The following is an 18,869-nucleotide window of genomic DNA, read 5'->3' as shown; positions in this document are numbered from 1 at the left end:
TTGTCATGTTTCTCTCCTTTCCCTTCTCCTTCATCATCATCAGTCAGTGCATTATCAGGTAATGGGTGGGGTGTGGCTAACTGCTGTAGTCTAGATAAATAGCACATGAAAAGAAATGAAAGCCAGCAAAAGTCATTTTGATATGGCCTAGCAACCTAAATCCTCCCGCCCCCCCAAAAAAAAACACAGCATAGTGGGAGCAAGGTGTGTAAGGGGAGAAATGGATCTGAAGAGAGGACAGATGCCAATGACCAAGGGCTTTGCACACCATGCCCAGGATTTGGATGGGATCTTTTGGGTGGCAGGGAGCTGTTGACAGATGCAGGGAGAGGGCCAAAATCAGGTTTGCAAAGTTGGAAGGGAATACAGAAGCAGCGAATGACTTTGAATAGGGATGGACTTGAAGCAAGAATGCTGGGCTTACCCTTAGCCTAGGCAGTGCCTTTATGGGGATTAGTTTAAAGTATCCCCAATGGGCAGATACAGCACAGAGGGTTTAGGTCTTGGCAGACAGGCCCTTTGTGTCAAGAAAAGGCACCCCTTCTTCCTGGGAGGAGGAAGCCCAAGGTGAAGAGAGGGCTGAATTTTATTTAGCCTCACTTGCTTCCTGGGCTGGGTGCCTTTGTGCAGTGTTCAAACCACACAGTTTTACAGAGAAGCCTAATCTGGTGCCAACATTGAATTTGGTGTGGAATAGTCACTCCATTAATTTTTTAAAATTTTTATATAATTTATTTATTGTTATATATTTTATATCATTGTTCATTTTTGTACAATGTATGCTTTCTCCTCTCAGGTGTAGTCCCCATAGAATTCCCACCACCATTCACCCGTGCACCATGACCATAGTCCTTTGTGCTCTTCCCTCCCCTGTTTTGATCCCTCTCCCTCCCCACTCCACAAAAATTTTTTAAAAAGTAAATGGACAGAAGGGAAGATTAGTTGCATAGCTGCTAGCCTCTGCTGCCAACTACTACTACCGTCCAGGCAGGTCAATGAGGACTTGATATAAGCTGTGGCAAAGGAAATGAAGGGAATGGATCTATCATTTGATGTCTTTCCATTCGTCCATCCGTCCATCCATCCATCCATCCATCCAAGACACTTTTGTGAGCAAAAGGAAGCACTTTTCATAATTACACTGGGACAACAAGAATAAATCAAGGTTGCCCCAGACAACAGGGACATGTGATCACTTTAAATAGAAAAGAAGGGATGGGTGAGAGATTTTTAAGAGGTAGGCTATAAAAACCTTGAAAAGTAACTGACAGTGAGAGGAATTCAAGAGAAACCTTGAAATTTCTTACGTGGGCAGCTGAGTAAAAACTGTTACTAAAGTAGGTTTATGTTGGGAGAAGAGGGTGAACTCGATTTTGGAAGTGCTGATTCTTTACAAAATCAGGTCTGTCTTTTCTGAGTGGTTCTAGAAAGGGAAAAGCAGGTTCCCTAGTGATCACATCACATTGTTGTGGAGACTTTGCAGGGCCTGTGACTTAGAGTAAGCCCTTGATGTTTGTTCTCTCTCTATGTGAAATCCCTCAATTGTTTCATAAAAGGACAGAAACTGATTTCTTATCAGCATTCACTGTATCTGATCTCTTAAAAGAGCTCTGGTATGCAGGGAAATAGCTAATGTTATAATTGAAAGAGCATAATAGCCTATAAAATTCAATATTAGAGATATAGAACTTGAAGGACTTTTTAGAGGTCATTTAAAACTGGCCATGCTGGACCATGCTACCAGCCCTGATTGTCAGGGACACAGAGTTAGATCATCAAGGAGGAAGGTCTCTCTTGTACTCTGCTTTGTTATTTGACAATCTTTTAAGATTTTAGAAGGTCACTGAATAATAACCAATTTCCAAATATATATGCAAAAGAGATTTAGACTTAAACGTTAGTTCTCACTGTGCCATACATATCACACGAGGCTGTTAAACCTCTAGGATTTTCATTTCCTAACTTAAAATTCATTATTATACACTTTAACTTTGAATTAACATGTACTTTTACATTTACATTCCCCTATAAAATAAATCAGAGAGCATTTGCTTTTTGAGACAACAATAGCCAGAAATCTCTTAGGGTTATTCCATAATTAGGCTCCTTTTTTGTTATGGGGGAAATGATATGATCATTTGGTGGTAAATGATGCGGTGCCCCATATTAATCTCCCAGTTGCCCGATTCCATAATTCACCTTGACAAAATGACAAAATAAAAAACAAAATATATCTCCTCATCGTTGTAAGTGACCTGGGAAAACATCAAACCAGGGTGATTAAACCATTTTTGGGGAAATAGTGGTTCAGTGACAAACTGTGAATAAAACTTTGTGCCTAGGAAGGGTTCTGTGCCTGAAAGCTTGTAGCATGTTTATCCTGAGGGCATTGATTCCTTCTGAACAGATGATCACCAAGGACGTTAAGATGTTGAGTAATTCGTTTTCCTTTAGTGATGCTGTGTTGTTTTTTTTTAAAGCTTGTTAAGGGATTAGAATAAAAACATTCTTTACTGATGCCCAAGATTCACTTTTTATAAAGCTGATAACACAATGACATGACTGTTGCTTCATCCACTCTTTCTTTTTTTTTTTTAAATAATAAATTTTATTTTTATATTCCCCCATACAATTGCAAACGCCCCATTCTGACCCCAATCCCTCCCCTCCCGCCCCCCACCCCCCAAAAAGTGTCTCTGGTTCATAGTTTTTTGTTGATTTTGATTTTCACTTTCTTATATTCATTTTCCTGGTCCCTTATTTAAGTTTTCTAGATTCCTGCTATGAGTGAGACCATCCGGTATTTTTCTTTTTCTTTCTGGCTTATTTCGCTGAGCATGATCCCTTCCAGCGCCATCCATGTTGCTGCAAATTGCATGTGTTTATCTTTTTTGAATGCTGAGTAATATTCCATGGTGTATATGTACCACATCTTCTTGATCCAGTCATCTATTTTTGGGCATTTGGGCTGTTTCCAAAGCTTAGCTATTGTAAACAGTGCTGCTATAAACATAGGGGTGCAGGTGTTCTTTGGAATTGATGTTTCTGTGTCCTTTGGGTAAATACCTAGGAGTGGAATTGCTGGATCATATGGAAGCTCCATGTTTAGTAGGTCCAGAAATCTCCACACAGCTCTCCATAGTGGTTGGACCAGTTTGCACTCCCACCAACAGTGCAGAAGAGTTCCTTTTTCTCCACACCTTCGCCAACATTTGTTGTTGCTAGTTTTTTTAATATGTGCCATTCTCACTGGTGTGAGATGGTATCTCATGGTAGTTTTGATTTGCATTTCCCTGATTACAAGTGATGTTGAACATTTTTTCATATGTCTGTTGGCCATTTGCATTTCCTCTTCAGAGAAGTTTCTTTTTAGCTCTTCTGCCCATTTTTTGACTGGATAATTTTCTTTGTTGTTGCTGAGTCTCATCAGCTCTTTGCAGATTTTTGTGATCAGTCCTTTATCATTAGTGTTGGGTGCAAAAATGTTCTCCCAGTCGGTGGGGTTTCTCTTTGTTTTTGTTATTGTCTCTTTTGCTGTGCAGAAGCTCTTTAATTTGATGTAGTCCCAGCTGTTTATCTTTGCCTTCACTATCACTGCTTTGGGTGATGTGTCTGTAAAGATGTCTTTGATGTGCAAATCCCGTAGTGTTTCGCCTATATTTCCTTCTATGTATTTTATGGTTTCAGGTCTTATGTCTAGTTCTTTAATCCATTTTGAGTTGATTTTTGTGTATGGTGTGAGGTAGTGGTCAAGCTTCATTCTTTTGCATGTAGCGACCCAGTTTTCCCAGCACCATTTATTGAACAAACTTTCTTTGCTCCAATGCATAGTTTTTGCTCCTTTGTCAAAGATGAGTTGACCATAAATCTGTGGGTTTATTTCTGGATTTTCTATTCGATTCCATTGGTCTGTATGTCTGTTCTTGTTCCAATACCATGCAGTTTTGTTCATCCACTCTTTCAGTGGAGCTACCTGGCTGGTGTGTCAGCCTCTAAGTTGAAAAGCAAGCTAATTCCAGCATTGTCACACTCTATGGCTGTCAAGCCTCAACTCCAAACCCCTTAATGCCAAGACACCCCCCTCATTAAGGTCTTCTCATAGTTATTACCGCTTAATAAAAATGCTTGCTTTTAAAGAGAAATGATGTGCCAGAGCAGAGGGAATAATGGAAAAATTTTAGATCCTTTTCTTTTCGATTCTTGTTGAATGGAATTCTCTCAGGTCATTTGAGTATATTCCTATGCCTTATAGAGAAGTGACATATTTAGGTTTTCCCCAAAGTGAAATGTTTGTTCTCCTACTTAACCTTGGGTTTTAGAAGCCCATGAATGCCAAGGTGATTGGTTTGAAAGTCAAGGTCTTCAGAAATATGGGAGGTTATGCAGCAATTTTTCTTATTGCAGGAAAGTTGATTTGGGGAATGGGATGTGGGTCTGCTACTCCTAGGCAGCCTACTCGGTCGCCATTTTGTCACCTAAACTAGGTCAAAATGGCCCGGCCAGTTAGGAACAGGAGCCCAACCCTTTAGCCCTTCAAATCAAACAAGAGCACAAAGCTGGATCACACTGGGAAGGTTATGCATCACAAGGTATGTCAGGAATGCCCAGGGGGCTGAGGACCTATGCGTAACATGTGCATCAGGAGGTATATCTGGAATGCCCCGGGGGGCTGAGGACTGATGCATAACTTGTACTCCCGATTTATACATCACGAGGTATGACCGGGAACGCGGGGCCGGGGGCCGAGGACTGATGTATGACAAGGGACCCCAGAAGGTGATCAGTGGACCGCCTGTTGATAAGATTAGAACCGTGGGATTAGCGAGTGTCATCAAGTAGATAAGAAGTGGCTGGAGGGCAGACTCACAATCCCTAATCTTCTACACCCTTCCCCTTTCTTTAATCTCCTTCCCCTTAATCTCCTTTTGCTCCTCCCCCTTACAACCAATGCCGTATGTCAATAAAAGGGCCAGAATCTTGCTTTTCAGCAGTATCCTGCATTGTGTAGCCTACTCCACGACTCCCGTTTGTCAGTGTGGTGTTGTCCGACGCAACAATGGGACATTCGAGAGAGGGGAGAGAGGATACACGTTCAGTAATTCCTTGGCTCTCAGTGAAATCTCTTGTGTTCTGTGTCTCAGGAATTTATGGAGTGGACTAGCACATAGCTGGGGAGGCTAGGGAAAGCGCGAATGGTCTTCAGGATGGGATATAGACTCAGATGAGGTGTCCTGTTAGGTATGCAGAGTGATTAGAAAGGATTTTGTGGTGCAGTGAGTCCTTGGGAAAGCCTTCCATTTCTTCACCCATGGAAATGAGGTAAATGGACACACAGAAGTTCAGGAAATTGAAAATATAGGAAAGTGATGCTTTCCAGCTCTACATGCCTCTCAGATACCATCTTACTAATTCTTTTTTGATCACATTCTTGATGTTATTCTATACCAAGAGCATTTACTATAAGAAGCACTTTGGGGATCAGATATAAACTATTTCTTACCAGGTGTAACTGTATCAAACCAATTAGAACATATTAAATTTTTAATCGGGAGCCCCTGAGATAGCTTTGGTCAATCACGGGATTATCCCTAAATAAATACTGTTGATTTACCACCCCCAGTTCATAAGCATGTCAGACTTAACAATTTTCAGGACTTTAAAGTCTGTCCTCCAGTTATATGAATGGATGCTTCCCCTCGGACCCCCCAATCTGCAAGAGCAAAAGACTTCATGTTCCCTGGCAGTGTCCTCCTCTTTAGACATCTCACAGGCTATTTCTTCTTCTGGGAATTCTGTGGAAAGAGTAAGCATCTACCTCATCCCAAAACCCTGCTTGCTCCCAGTGGGTTGAATGCCGCCTACTTTCTCTGTACCCCTTTTGGGAGCAGTCTTGCTTCTGACTCAACCACATCTGACTTTAAAGTCTATTGCCAGGTGTGTCCGAAGCCCAGCAGCCCTCTGAAGTTCCGTTCCTGCCTACTCCCAGGTTGGCTGCTTGCTGGGACTCCCTTTGCTTTCTGTGTTACATTCTCCACATGCATGTCCATACCCCAGGCTGGATTTGCCCATAAAGATTTCTTCCTCCCAGTGAACATGCTGCCGTCCTGCTCCCAGTCTTTCCTAGTCCCTCCATCCTGCCTTTGTCAAGCCCCCTTTCTCTTACCTTGGAAGTTTTTAGGGGAAGCGGAAAGATAAAACCTGACTAGGCTGTGTTCTGTGTTCTGTGTTGAACTTGGAATTTGGCTGTAAGAGTCTTCTTCTCTTCTTTTTTGAGGCCTATTTTTAAAACATTCAGGGCTCAGAGGACATGTATCCCTTCCCTAAGGGATTAGGTGGTCTGGCTGGACCCCAGAGCATCCGTGATCATCCTTCAGGTCGTGATATCACTGTCTGCAGGAAGAACCTTCTCTAAACCCTCAGGTCTGCTGGAGGAGCCCCTCCTGGGTGCATTCTACATCTAAACTTTCCCGCACTGTATCTAGTGCCAGACTGTGCAATCTCAAGGATAAAGACTAGCTTTATAAAACAATTTAGTGTTGCTGTATGTCCAGTTCTCAGTCTAATAGGTGCATGAATAAATGAATGAAGTTTTCTCTCTATATCTCCCTCTGTTTAGTTCTGTTACCTAAGACGTCTGTTACCTTATATTCTGAAGGTTGATTTTTTTTGGGGGGATACTTTTCTTATTCCATTCTAGTGCTTTCTAGCTGTATGACCTTGCAAAGTAACTTAACCTGTTTGTGCCTCAGTTTCCTTATCGATAAGATGAGTATAATAGTGGTACCTACCTCACAAAGTTATAGGGGCATTAACTGAGCTAATACACATAGAGTACATGGAATAGTGTTTAGGACATAATTAACCTTCAATAAATGTTATTATTCAGTTATTTCCTCTCCTATCATTGGTGTTTTCACAGGACTACTAAACCAATGATATTGTCAAAATTGATTAATCTAATAAGAAAGATCATACATTAGACTTTCCTCTTCATTTAATTGGGGAGAATTATGTAAACACAGCTTTATTTTCCTTTTTTTTTTTTTTTTGTTCCTCCATCTGATTCTTCCCATGTATTTTGAAATGACTCAGGGTTTTGTTGGGGGGAGATTGTAAGAATTGAGAGGGTAAAAAACTAAAAAAAAAAAAAAATGAACAATGATGTAAATAAATTTTTTTTAAAAAATAGAATAAATTTTCAACAAAAAAAAGAATTGAGAGGGTAGGTGGGTAGCTTGTTGGTGACCCTACGACTAGATGGCTTTACAGGCACACCTGGAATATTTGGGGGCACCTAATAGTTCTATAAGGCCAAATGTCTATTTTTTTAAAAATCAAAACACCCAGTCATTTGTGAATACTGATGACGTTAAAATGGTGCTGGGACAAAATGGAAACTCGCTTGTGTAGTACCATTTCTAGTCCAACTTCAGCTTCAAGATTGCTGCTTTAGATTGCTGCCAAAATTTGGGGATTTCCTTTATCATTTTAAAAAAAAGGCAATAAATCAGAAGCTCCAAGGAATGAAAAGGACTTCTATTGTTCTTTAGATCTCCATCTCAAAGAATAGTAGATGACATTTGAATATTTCCCTCAGTGGTTTCAGTCCCCTGTTGGTGAGATACATTTTTTCAAAAGACTATGTAGTCCTTTACTTTCAAGGGTAAAGTGGACACAGGATTCTGCTCACAAACTGGGGAGGGATTGGGCTATTTTATTCCTCTTTATTCCAATTTCCCATGTAGCAGAAGTGATGGTCGGTCTTAATATGCAATGTGAATTTATTCAGGTCCATTTGAAGCAGGGTCACAATTAAGTTCTCTCCTCTATACCACCACCAAGAACTGCAAACTGGCACAGCTTTTGTGAAGAAGCCTGTTTCCAAAATCTTACAAGCATTATTCTACCTGTTGCGTTATTTGTCTTTGTGGAAAAGGTTCTTGCAAATCTCTGTGTAACTTCATAGACTTTCAATTCCATGTTTTCATGCAGAGAGAGAAAGTGTGAATGACTTGATGGTGATTGTTGGGGCTGAGGTGTGTGTGTGTGCGCACCGCGCGTGTGTGTGTGTTGGTCTGTCTGTCTGTCTGTCTGTCTGTCTGTCTGTCTTAGGAATCTGACCAAGCAGAGCCACAATAAGAAAAGCCTGTAGACAGGATACTTGGAAGTATCCTGTACCTATAACCTTAAAAACAGAGGGGATGGTGGTGGTTTTAATTAACTATGGTTGCTTAAGAAATTAAGACAAGTTTAGCAGCTTGTGGGATTGATTGGGGTCTCTCAGTAGGCTGAAATGAAAGTGTGAGCTGGATTGGTTTCTTATCTGGAGGCTCCTGGGGAAGAACCCACTGACACCATCATTTAGGTGGTAGGTGTAGGACTCAGGCCCTCCCTTTCTTGCTGGCCATTGGCTGGACAGCTCTCTGGTCCTTGCCTTTGGCCCCTTCCATCATTAAGCCGGTGACAGCATTGTTGATCCTTCTAGCTTTTCAGATCTCTCTCTGACTTCCTCATCTGCTGTTGGCCAGGTCTGCCTTTAGAGGGTTTATGGGGTTAGACTAGGCTTCTCTGGAATATCTCCTTTTTGATGAATTCAAAGCCAGTTGATCAACAAAAATTAAATCTGTAAAATCCCTTTAGCTGGGAAATGTAATATAATTAGGGGGATGATATCTCATGTATTTATAATCCTTGAAATTAATGTGATATCTGGGGTGGTCAGTTAGAATTCTGCCAATTACAATTGTGAAATACTGTTTTCTGAAAGTAATTCTTGGCTGAAGTCAAGCTCGGTGACATCCTTTTCTTGCCCTTGTATTCCTGGGAATCTTGTGGTTTGTTGCCCATGTTTTGTATCTTATCAATAGAAGTTTTCCTGGGGTTCAGAGAGGATGCCAGCAACATTGGGCACTAATCCTAGGACACATCTGTTGGTTTTGGACTTTGAGGCTGCTGTTTGAAGCACCCATCTTTCCTTGAACCACACAAAGAGAGAACCACACAAAGAAGAAAATAGAAGCCGATAGAACCCCGGCCAGGCTCCAAAACCTGTATATCTTAGTGTTACAAATAAATAAGACATTACTGCTGTATTCACAGACCAACAATTATCTCATTAAATAACTTCCCAGACCTTGATTTAGCCATTATGAAAGATGTTTTGATAAAGAACATCTGGTGTTTTTTCAATTAAATATTATACCACTAAACTTTGATTAAAAACTGATTTAAAATTTTAATAGCCCCTTCTTTAGAAAATGGCTAAATGCAAAAAAGAAAAATGTCACTTATTTAAATTGTTTTTTCTTTCTTCGTTGTTCTATTTTAACCAGATTTCCATTAATGACTGTTTAAAACCCACACAATTTTGGATGCAGTAAATCTTGATGTATAAATAAGATTACCATACCAATACTGCTGTTCTCACTCTTTTACTATTGATACCTCATTTTATTTTTATGCTTTAATTAAATTGAGTATATTTTATGTTTCAGTTTGCTCTAAAACAACTGCAATGCATATAATTGACACTATTTCATCCTTGTTAGAAAGTGCTGAGTTAAATTAAAAATACCAGTTCTGTTTCCTCTTACATTTAATCGTGGGAAAAGTAAGACAGAAATAATATGAACTGTATTTCTTTTCCAAGTTGCCCTGATAGGTGAAAATAACTAACCTCCTAGTAATTACTAATAAAGAGTGAAATGAAATCTTTACTGTTAGCATAACTCTTATTTATATTAAAATAGATATTTTGTGGTATAAGGTAATTTTACTTGGTAATTTTTCCCAAGTGGTATGTAACAAATAATAAACACATTATTGCTCTTCCATGTACTCCATATAAAGCATAAATCTTCAAGCACATTTTAAAATATATTTTTATTTAAGCTGTCATGTTTGGTCTTAGTATTTTTGGTGGAGAAGTGATATTTGTCTTATTTCTATAGAGCAGGGCTTGGCAAACATTTTTTGGTCAAGGATTAAAGAGGAAATATTTTCAATTTTGTGGGCTACATGATTGTGAAACTATAGAGCTCTGCTAATGTACCATGAAACCAGCTACAGGTACTAGATAGAGAAATCAACATGGCTGTGTTCCAATTAAACTTTATTTATAAAAATAAGGGTAGGCTGGGTTTAGTCCTTGGGCCATAGTTTGTTGTAACTTAAAGTTTGTTACTCTTAAAGGTAATGACCAGCATTGGCTAATGTTTAGTTACGAAAAATCAAAAGGTGAATTCATGAATTAGGGTCCTCAATATACTTTTGTTGTCATAGATGTTTTTTGACAAACTATCTTGCAAGAGTTTGTCTTAATCAGTTGGTTCCCATGACAGAATTTCCTCCCACATCTTGTATTTTGATAGAAACCCAGGTTCATCAACATTTCCACAATCTACTAAGTCAATAAATAATTATCCTGATGAAAGTATGCTCTTTTCTCTAGTGGTTCTGATTAGACAACTACGTGTTTATCCTACACACAAATTTGGCTGAAGTCAGGGTAAAATTTGCAAGCTCCCAGTTCATACTATTACATTTTAGATTTAGTTCCAGTTTTGGGTGGGGAGAGGTCAAGTGCAGTGAAAAAGCCAGGAAGCATTTCTTTCATGGATGTTGGGATTCAGTTACTGTTATCTTGCCAATAGAAAACAGGAAATATATTTCTCCCTGTTTTTTTTTTTTTTTCTTTTGTACAGTGATGGCTCCTTCCTACCCCCTCCACATATACAAATGTGCCTGAAAACCGGGCTACAAGCTGGGCCCATATGCATGATGTCTTCTCTGAGTGCCTTTCGACCCATTTCTTTCTCTAGCCACAGCGCTCCTATTCAAGTGCGGTTGCTATGTCAGTTGCTTTTTGACCCAATAGCTGCTTCTTGGTCAGGACTAATTTGCTGACACAAATGTTCCTTATTAAGAGGCTATTGCCTCATGGAAAGTCAGGGTCTGGACAATGTGAATTTTCAGAGATGTGCACATCTGGCTGCCAGCAACTTTCTGGTGTGACTGGGAGGAGGTGGTCTGTGCAAAAGCAAAGCAACCTTCTTCCTTAAAGCCCTAGTATTTTAATGTGTAGGCAACACTGCCTTCCAGAGCAATTAAGTGCAGCAACATAGGTGGCTACAGAACTTTTAAAAGAAAATGAAGTGTTTTTTTTTTTTTAATTAGTGGGTGATGAAGTTATGAACTGTACTTCACAATGATTTTCAGAAGTTTATAGATGATTTTCTTTCTCTAGGCAGTGGTTCAATCATAATATCTCATATATGTATTTTAAGTACTTTCATATATATTTATAAGTACATCATTAACAATGGGAATATAACATGCATATGGGCTACTTGTATCACACTTTTTAGGCATATTTGTATATGAAGGAGAAAAAATTATTGTGCCCAAAAACAGAGGGAGAAATATCTTTCTTGTTTTCTATTAGTAAATCGGGCATATTGTTAATTATTTCTGTGAAAATGCTTCAGAACAAAATATTCCAAAAGTCAGTGGCTTAAAACAAGTGTTTATTATTGCTCAAGTGTGCGTTGGCTGGAGACCAGCACATGGAGCTGGGCTTGGTGGGGAGGCTCTACTGAGCTCCCCTGGCTCACTCCTGTCTGCAAGTTGCTGGATTAGCTATTAGAAGCGAGACTTCTTGGGGAGTTTTGCAGCTCTTGGCTACTCCATGTATTGCTCTTCTTTCTTGGAGCTCCCAGCTGGCCAGGGTATCAATACATTATATTCCTTGAACTTGGTGGTATTTATTCAGAAATATCATCAAAACTTTATTTACTCCCAGTGAAGAATCTGCAGTGACATTTTATTTATTTATTTTTTAAAGATTTATTTATGCACACAAGAACTGGGGTGTAAGCCAGAGGTGCGAGGAGTGAAAGGATTCACCAGAGAGAGAGGGGAGCAGAACAGGCAGATCTACTGAAATACACTGCTGAGGGGAGCAGTGGCTGAGACAGGAGCCGTCTGCTGCATGCTGGCTGGGGATGGAACTCATGCTGCTGCAGTGGCTGGTGATGGCTTGATAGCACTGTCTTTAACCCCTGTGCCACAAGGGAGGCTTCTGCAGTGACATTTTAATACAACCATACTATTCTCTTAACCAAATACTTAATCATGGTAACAATAATAATAATAGTAACAATATTAGTTATCACTTATTGATACCGTATGCCTGCACTGTGCTGGTTTGTGTGTGTGTTTTGTGTTATAAAGTTATTTATTGAGGCAATGTTGATTTACATCACAGTATTTGTATTAGGGGTATAAGTTTACACCTCTAGAAATGTATGTTATTTTAACACACCCATCACCAAAGCCCTATAATTCTCTGTTGGACCCCCCTTTCCTCTTCGTTCCCAGCATACCACAGCTCCCTCTGGTAGACTTAGTCACAGTCCAATGTGCTTTTCCTCATCCTATTTTCTCCCTTTCCCTCTCTTTCTCTCCCGCTCCCTTCCTGGATGCCTCAGATCTATGGTGGTCAGCTTTCAAGGTTTGTCCTTTTCTGACCATTTGTTTAGTTTCTCCGTATTCCACATATAAATGAAACCATCCAGTATTTATCTTTCTTCTTCTGACTGATTTTGCTTAGCATAATCCCTTCTAGCTCTATCCTTGTTGCTGCAAATGGCATGAGTTTATCGTTTTTGGCTGCTTAGTAGTATTTCATTGTGTACATATACCACATCTTGATCCACTCATTTGTTTTGTGTCTTTTAGGTTTTTCCCATATCTGGCTGTGGTAAGTAGGTAACTTTTCTTATTAGGGCGCTAATCCCATTCACAAGGGCTCACCCTCATCATCTAATTGCCTCTCCAAAGCCCTGCCTCCAAATAATATCATATTATATATCAGGGTTCAGTCTATGAATTTAGGGGGTGTGCACCAACATTCTTCAGTGAATCATAGTGATAACAGCAACAGAATGCTAGAACAGGGTTATTTGAGAGTACATAATTGGGAGAGACAGGTGTCATCCTCTAGGGGACAAGGGAAGGCTTTTCCAAGATGATAGAGCCTAGTGGGTCTGGGAGCCATGGCAAACACATAGGAAAATACTTGATGGTGGAGGAGTCCATGAGGGAGCTAAAATTGGGAGGGGCTATGTGATCCCTGAGAAAGATTTGGGGAGTCACTGGTGATTCCTGGTGGATTTCTGGTTCTTTTGAGCAAAGTGCTATTTCCTCCCTTGCATTCCTTTCATGAAATTTCTCTGTCTGTCTGTCTGTCTGTCTCTCTCTCTCTCTCTCTCTCTCTCACACACACACACACACACACACACACACTCTTCTTTTGAACTAGCTTGAGGTCTCCCATTTTGCAAATCAAAAGCTTCAGCTAAACACAGGAATAAATTGAGGAAGATTCTGAATGGCATTCTGCAGGTTTGGATTTGTTCTGTTGCAGAAGGGCTTTTGAGCAGTGTCGAGTGTGCCTTTATGCTCTGGTGTCAGGAAAAACATTCCCTTTTCGAGGATGGAAAGCTACTGATTGTACTGAAGCATGCATTCCTCTGCCAACTGCTGGAACAAGAAAAACAACCACCACCCTGACAGCCAGCAGTCTGGCCAGCCACCACCTGTTCTCAATGCCTGCGTGTTGTGTTTAGCTTAGCTAGGCAGCTCCAACAGCACCTGGGATGCAAAAACATCCTGAATTTCTCCAAACACCGCAGCATGGCTGTTTAAACAGCATGATATTCAGGAAATAGTCATTATCTCCACACCTCCTGCATCCAGTGGGGTAGATTATTGGATGAGCTTCAGAGGGCAGCTCGAGTGAATGCCAAGTCCTATCAGCCCAGATCTCCCCTCCTCGTGGATATGCTGCCACAGTGGCAGTGGAGCCGGGCTGCTCCTGAGGGTGCTGGAAAGGAATTGGGACTTTTCTCCCCCTGAGTGGGGTCCTCTGTGCACATCAGATGAACTGTCTGCAACAGCACAGAGCTTAGGTGCAGATGTATGAGAGGATGTTGTGTATTTTTCCCACTGGGAGCACATTGGCCAATGCTAGGGGGAAAGCGGAGGTAAGTGGAAGACACTCACCTCTCTTCATTGCCTGGCAGCAATGAAGAGGGATAGGTTTAGGGATAGGTTTTCAGCCATCACCCATCCCTTCTTCCCTTCAATTCTCCTCTTCCCTTCAATTCTCCTCTTTCCTTCCCACATCTGGCAGCAATTAAGCTGACCTTCAAAGGTGAAGCAATTGTTAGCAGTTTGGGCTGGATGAGGTTCTCCTCTGGGAAACAGAGCTTGGTAGTCAATAACAACATGAGACTTTCATAAAACTCCTCATTCACAGCGACATATTGAGACCCCTGGTGCACTGTGACCAGCTCGCCTATTCTCTTGTGGCTTTGAAACTTTACCTGAAAGTCAAACCCTTTCTTCACGTGAATTTTGTTGCGCTGCATTAATAAACAGGTCAGCTCAGCTACTTCCCAGGGAGGTAACTATAAGAGATGTTGGACTAAATGAAAAGTAGGCGACTTTTAAATGGAGGCTTTTGCTGCCTTTTCTTTTCAGAAGCGTCCAAATGTATATTGTCCCTAATCCTGATGAAGTTTCCCTCATGTGGAAACAAAAGCAAACACAAAAGCAAACACAAAACATTCTGAGGGCAGTGACCAATTTTGTCTGAATGTTTTTATGGCTCCGGCATGCGTGAAGTTCAGTCACGCCGACCAGCCCCAGCCAGCCAGTGACAATGGTTTCAGTTGGCAGCTGCAATCAGGCGAAATTCTGAGACCCAGCAATGCATCACTTTGTCCTGCTTACTGAGAACAAACGATTTATGTTATTGGACACATTTTAAGCCTGTGAATGTCCCCTAAAATGTATCTGGTTTGGAAAAAAATCTCTATATCCTATATAAGAACACATAATTCAGAAAAGAAAGACTGTTTTGTTAACAAGAAAAGCAAAACAAAACAGGATAAAAGCACATTGAAAAACCCACAGAAGCTGTTTCTATTCCTAGTGAGTCTGGGGGGCTGGTTATGAGTGTTTTAGGGTAGGAATAATAGAAAACCATTGAAAGGAAAGGCAATCACAAATAAGTTCAAACATATTAACTATAAGTATATGTAATTGTCTCTTGTTCTGAACATAAAGGGGTATAGGATTTTTAGCAGAAGTCAGTTAATTTCTGTCTACTCTCATTTTATTCTTTCCTCGGTATTTAAAGGGTTCTCTGGATTGTTAATGCACAAACCACTAACCAGTCTGGAAGGCCCGTGCGCCCCAGACTGGCCTGAGAGGTGCCACTCCATCGATGTTGAAGGACAGACAGTTCAAGTGGGGTCTGGAGACTCACAAAGTGAATCTCCCCCTTGCCTGCTTCCCCTTCTCTGCTCTTCTGCATCCTTGTCACTGAAGGTAGCACTTCACATTTATAAACGTGTATTCCTCTGAGGGGAGTGAGCACATAAGAAAATATACCATGTCCTTTTCAAGCAGGTAGAGAATTACCAGCCACTGGCATCTCTTGATGGTGAGACTCTAGTGGCATCTTTAGCTTGGTCTCTGCTATGATTTTTTTTTTCTAATTTTGATAAAGTTCTTTTGGCTGTTAGAAATTGTGACCAGTGTGTTTAGATGCAATCTGAGAGGACTTGAAATTCTAAAACCTTCTTTTCCTCCCGTGATAGAGAATTTCTTTCTCATGGAGAACTGTTCACCAGCCATCTTGAGGTAGTTCCAATTATCATGGATTCCTTTCTTCAACATTCTATGTACACTTTCACCAAAACAAATAAATGGAGAAAATTTTGTGCTATAAAATACTACGTGATTTCAAAACATCCAAAGCTAAGATAGGAGCAGAGTCCTCCTCTTCCTCCATCCAACCTAAAATATGCTTAACTATACTTTCCAGACTGGTTTTTGACAAGAGGGAGGGTTTACATAAAAAAGATTATGACTTAATATGCCCATATAAATCTTACAGAGCCATTCAAAAATATTTTAGAGAAATTACCTTTTTTTTTTTAAAAAAAAAAGGTTTATTTTTATTTATTTATACAAGCACTGGGTACAATCAGAAGTGCGGGAGGGTGAGAGAATTCACCAGAGCCAGAGCGGGGAGCAGAGCAGGCAGAAGGACCGAAGTACACTGCTGAGGGGAGCAGCGGGCGGCAGGAGAGGTCTGCGTGCCATGTGGGACCCTCCTCTGGTGGCCGGGGAGCAGCCGGGGATCGAACTGGCACTGCAGAGGCTGCGGGCAGCTTTGCAACCCAGCGCTCAACCGCTGCACCACCGGGGAGGCCCGAGAAATTACCTTTTTAAAAAAAGGACTAGAGAACCAAGTGTTAACAGTATATGGTGAACATCTTCTATGTGAAATGTTAAGAACTTGCTCCATACATAGATATGATGGTAGTAAGAGTGAGAAATTATAATGAGGTTGGGGGTAGAAAGTTAATATATCAAGATACAGTAAAGTACAAAATGGACAAGACTAAGAGAAAGTTGAGATCTTTTTCTTGGAAGGGAGCTGGTATAGACTTTATCCTAAGATTAATTTGAAGACTGGATGATGGAAAATGAGATAAGTACACTCAAAGATTGAGAGAGAGTTGGGGGATTTACCGCTAGGCAGATTTCCCCAGTGGACAATGGGTCCTCTGATGAAGGTTACATTGGATAACCTCAGATGAGTTTGACTGTCTGAAAATACAAAAGGTTAACTGTTTCACTTAGTAGTAGAAATTGGAGTAAAATAGCCACCCTTGAAGTAGGTGAGATGGGAGTCTTTGTGTGTTTGGTACCACCTCTATCTATAATAGTCACATAAAACAAGCAAAAAAGATAGTGAATATGAGAGTTCCTGGCAATTATAGGATCCATTTAGAGTAGAAGAATTTTAGTCAATAGAGACTTTCTTGGAAAGAGACGATAGAGAGACCATGATTTCACCTATGGTCTAAATATCAGTTGAGTAGAGGGGAACTAACTCCTCTTTAATTTGGGGCAAGGAGAAAGATGATTAAGTTATTAGTTAGATAAAGCAGAAACTGACAGCAAAGATAAAGCATTGGTATATCTAAGGAGATTTTTTTGGTGCTGCTGTAACTGCAATATTTTATACTTTTAAAAAAGGTGAAGTCAACTGATTTGTCTTCCCGACTATATAAAGTATTAAAAGACTTTTTAAATGATACTTGATCATAGTGAATGGTATGTTTCTCCTCTTGACATTCTCTGTGTCTCAAGTGTATTACCCACAGATCCTCTTTCCTCATTAGGCACCTAGGAGCAGCCAGTGAAGCGAATTAAAGGCTCAGAAAAACCCTTTTCTAGTATTTCTTAGGAGTATAGGAATGTCATGAGGAATTTTACCACTTCTACCCTCAGGACATTTCGCTGGAACTGGTTTCTCTCACGAGCTGAACTGTTGTTTTACCTGAGGTGATCCTGGGCTAAATTGGAAAGTAGGTATTTGTTCTATCTTTCTGCATTTCTTGTTGAATCTTTCTGGGACTCTCCCTGTTCCCATGTCTCTCCACTGGGAGAGTTTCATATTCTCATAAAGCCTTATGCTCAGTGGCTGTCAACTTGGAAGCCATTGATGCTAAGGTGGAGATGCCATTTCACCCTCTCAGTGATACCTAAATTTTGGTAAAGATCAATTTGATTGAACACCTATGAAACAAATTTGTAAATGGTGAAGTTTTTGCTATCATAGTGGGCTGCTGGGAAAGTTTTTAGGTTAGGGGAAAATTTGGGGAGCCCTTTAATTCTCCCCAGTAATAAACTTCGTGCATAGCATCTCTGAGCTCACCAGACCTTGATATCCTGGGACTGTGGGTAGGATGTCCTGAGGCTGCTGGGGTTATGAGTGGCACAAAGCTGATTATCAGCAGACTGTTGTACTCTTTCTCTGTCAAGCAGCGATGATCTAAGAAAACGAAACGTACACACACACACGCACACACACCCCACTATTAATGTATTAAGCAGCGAGGACAAATTTGGTCTGACTTGGGGGAGACAATAACATTTGGTATATGTGCTGGTTTCCATTGGAATCCATTTACAGGCAAATGAAAAATGTATGCAGTCTAGGGTAGGTCAGACCTTCAGAGATTTAAGTTGTTAAATGGTGACTGGGCCTGGGAATATGGGGTGATTTTTGAGGAATTCACTTCTGCAAAAGATTAAAGAATATGAAGGCCCCTTCATCTTACTCAAATACAGGCAGTCAATCTGCCCTTTGCATGCAATAAACTGGGACTTTAGAAGTGAAGATCAAATAATCCAGGATGGAAAATTGGTTGGAGAATGTCCAGGCTGACCTGGATGTAGACATAACTCCTGCCTTGTCTCATCTCTTCTTACAAATCATCCAGCAAGGAATAGGCAACAGCAACTTCAATTCACACACATTTGAGGGATGGTGACTTCCGTATTATCCATGGTGAAATTCACAGCCAACAATCAATATGTATTTTCAGGCAAAGAACCATCATTCATTTCTGTTATAAGACAATCTCAGGCAGAAATCTTATCTTTTGTGACTTGAATGCACAGCATTTCAACTGCTTTATTACTGTGGCTGAAAACAGGATTTTACTCTGACTGGCATTTAGCTGCTGATGTTTTCTGAAAGGCCATTTGTGTTGGGGTATCCAGAATAAGTGTGAGTGTTGGGGGGAAAGGATGGTGAAGAGAAGGAACGAAAAAGTTGTCTGCCGGCGTGGGGTGGGAGAGGGAAGCTATTTTTGTTAGCTCTAAGCAGCTTAATTTGTTATCATTGACACCAAGTGTAATGTTGATTTAACTTTTGCATCGGGGTTATTGATTTTACAGTGAAAAGCTAGACACCAGCCATTGTCTCACAATGACCAGCA

Source organism: Talpa europaea (assembly GCF_964194135.1).
Source record: "Talpa europaea genome assembly, chromosome: 5".
Taxonomy (NCBI): domain Eukaryota; kingdom Metazoa; phylum Chordata; class Mammalia; order Eulipotyphla; family Talpidae; genus Talpa; species Talpa europaea.
This window is presented reverse-complemented; position numbering follows the sequence as displayed.